At 40.7% G+C, this 3,247-nt stretch overlaps 1 non-coding gene across 1 annotated transcript; it reads left to right on the top strand.

The window, feature by feature from the left end:
- The first annotated feature begins 625 nt into the window (after positions 1-625).
- trnac-gca (transfer RNA cysteine (anticodon GCA)) lies at positions 626-697 on the top strand. Its single transcript has one exon. It is a non-coding gene; the product is annotated as a tRNA-Cys (tRNA).
- The last annotated feature ends 2,550 nt before the right edge of the window (positions 698-3,247 follow it).

The raw sequence follows: 3,247 nt of genomic DNA, 5'->3' as shown, positions 1-3,247 counted from the left end.
GTACAGCAATGAACAGATTTAAATTGGAGCTCGTTTTGTTTGTTTGTTTGTTTGAGGTAAATTTCTGAATAAATCATTAAGTATAGCTCAGTGACCTTGAACTACGTTTTTACTGCTCCAAAACTACAAATGTGGCAACTTTGTTTCACTCTCAGTTGCATGTTGCCACTCTGATCCCAACAGTATATGAAAACATAGGATTAAAAATTTGACTTTTTAATTGCATCCTTTGCAAAATAATGATCTGAAATCTGCAGACTGCAGTTCCTTCATATCAGTCAGGTATTATATTAAACACGGTGCTTACATAACACTCTTGTACTCTAACTGAACTCTCCTCATGTTTTTTTTTTAACTATAAACAGGTCACATGCATTCATTGCAGTGTTTTCTATACCTGAGCATCTCATCTAGCATTCACACACACTCACATGCTGATGGAACCACAGAGCTACCTGCTGACAGTCACTAAGTATGATGAGGTTTAGTTCAGTGGCAGAAGGTTTTACTGCTTATCCTATATTGTATTGTGGCTATAGTGGGGGAGTATATTCAAAGTGATAAAGTGACTTGAAGAGAAAATATGAGTTGTTCGGCAGAGTTAATGTACTTGCTGATTGTGGTTGGGGGTATAGCTCAGTGGTAGAGCAATTGACTGCAGATCAAGAGGTCCCCAGTTCAAATCTGGGTGCCCCCTAAGCCATCTCAGTGGAGGGAAAATAGTTGTTCAGAATACTTAGAAGCAGCTCCCAATAAGACTTTTCTCCAATGACTTGAGTGCGTGCAATTGTTTGAGTATCAAATGTTTATAACCTCTACATACTTGGGTGATGGGTTGGGGTTTTATTGCTCAGGAAAAAGTAACAACTGTTGGTTCACCACATAAGACCTCTGCTTCAATTAAGAGGGAAAAAATATTCTCATTTTAAGGAAAATTAACTGTTCTTATGTTGTGCTGTAGTTAAATATCTCTTCACAGGGGAATCTTTGTTATATTGTTGAATCTGCAATGGCTGCAATGGCTGCAACTGATCTTAGACGAACTGTAAGGCTGCTCAGAGAAGTGCCATGCCACAGTCATCTGACTAATGTTAAAACAGATATTTTTCTCTTCTACTTCTGAGTAAAGCCATCTGCCTCATGATTTGAGTGAGTGAATCTCTAAACGCATTGTTCTGCGGCATCAGCCACTGTCTGCATCTGCTGGCTGCTGTGTGGTCATCTTAATGCATCTTAACAGTCAGATGATGGAGTCAAATTCACGACCTTTTTGCTGTGAGGGAACAGTGCTAACCACTGCAGCACCGCACCCTTGTTGCCTCTCACACCACCAGTGGCGTTTAAATATACTGAGCAAAATAAAACAGAAGCAGAGTGTGTGAAGATCAGCAGGGTAAACTATAACAAACTGCTCTGTTAAGGTGCTCATCGGGGAGTGGAAAGTGGTGATAACACTCATTAGTCTGGTTACAATGAACTGAAGTTGGCTGTTAATTGTTATAAAAAGGGTTTCAACAGAAAGTTCAGTTGTAATTAATCTGTTACAATCTGTTGACTTCACATTTTCTGAGCTCTTTTATGAGACTTTTATGCTACTGCTGCAGGGTTCCACTGACTACAATGTGGTGCTCACACTGAACAGAAACAGTAGTGCACTAATGCAATGTTCTTATGGGCTCTATTTTACACAGTATGATGGCATTGGTCAGGTGGAGTCCACCTGCCCAAATCTAGTCACAGCTCCACCTTATATACCCAAGATATCTTGTGAGTACTGACAAGTGGTCAGCATTTAGCCCACCCAACATTTGCCGGTACACTGACTGAGTCACTAATGTCAGAAATGCCAAGATTTAGCCCTAATGTGTGTCTGCTATTGCAGTTGGTGCAGTTGTACAAATGGAACAGAAGAAGAAGCTGGAAAATGTTACCAGCAACAACTTTCAGGTTTCTAATATAGCACCTGCTGTGACAGAATGCGATACAATATAAAAAGAAATTCACATTTCAAATTGTTTGACCACTCACGGATAATTACGTTCAGTTCAGTTTTATTTTTATAGCATCTGACAGGTTAGAGGTGTAGGGAGGGAGAATGGGGAGGGAAAAAAACTCAAACCCTTTTGAGTTTAAGGTTTTTTTCTCCCCGTGCTAGGTTTTTGTATTAAAAGCATCTTGGTTAAGGTTAGGGAATTATTGTGCATTTGGGTTAAAACATGTTAGTTGACAAATGACCATCAGTCTCACATATAGTATAATCTAGTTTAAAAGACATCTTGAAAATAAATGAGCCAGATGAGCAGCTTTGTTTTTACAAGAACAGGGTAGAGCTGAATTCTGGTCATGGCAGATGGAGGCCCCACCCCTGAGCCTGGTTCTGGGGTTTTCTCTGTATTATTTTAGGGTCTTTACCTTACAGTACAAAGCGCCTTGAGGTAACTGCTGTTTATAATTGGTGCTATATAAATAAAATTTAGTATCACATTGTTTTGGGTCTGCTTGTCAAAGGTGCAACATGATGGTGTCTGTTTCCCACAGTTTATACGGCCCTTATTATTCCACACCTTTAAGCTTTTTTTCTAATAACCTTCTAAGGTGCTGATGCTCCAGACGCAGGTGCAGAAGTGGCTTCATGCACACAGACACACACAAACACATAGACACTTTGATCTGAGAGGTGGATGTTCAATTGGTGGGAATTTCCCCTTATATCGCTGTAGGAGGCTCTTCTTCCTTTACCTTCCAAGAAAGTAAAACATCTTCTATTCTTGCTTTCTTCTTCCAGCTCTTCTGAAGCTCAGTGAGATTGCCCTTTGGGGTTGGAAGCCTTTCACACTGCATGTTCAATTTTTTTTCTCCTTCTTCTTCTTCTCCTCCCTTTTGCAGACACGCTCAATCCAGTCGTTGTTCATAGTCCTGTGATCCTTTCTCAGTGAAGCCAACGAGTGTTTTCCATAGGTCTCCTATAAGGTCTTGGTGTCACACTTCAAACAGCCCCTTTAAGCACTTCCACGACACTTTGTTGCTGACGAGTGCTTATAGGATGAAGTGGAGCTGCCAGCTGTGAATGAGGCTCACTGTCTTTCACCAGAGTAATGAATGTGAAGTTTTCATTCGAGCAGTGCTTGCAGCACCTCGTCTACAAATTAGCCCTGTGACAATTTGACGTGATTTTTTTTTGCTGTAAAGACAAAATGATGATCTTGAAAGAGGGCGCCATTCTTCCCCCCTTCTCCCCTCAGGTGGA

This window comes from Pelmatolapia mariae, linkage group LG6 (genome assembly GCF_036321145.2).
Source record: "Pelmatolapia mariae isolate MD_Pm_ZW linkage group LG6, Pm_UMD_F_2, whole genome shotgun sequence".
NCBI classification, from domain to species: domain Eukaryota; kingdom Metazoa; phylum Chordata; class Actinopteri; order Cichliformes; family Cichlidae; genus Pelmatolapia; species Pelmatolapia mariae.
Note: the sequence above shows the minus strand (reverse complement) of the source record. Positions and strands in the feature narration are given on the sequence as shown.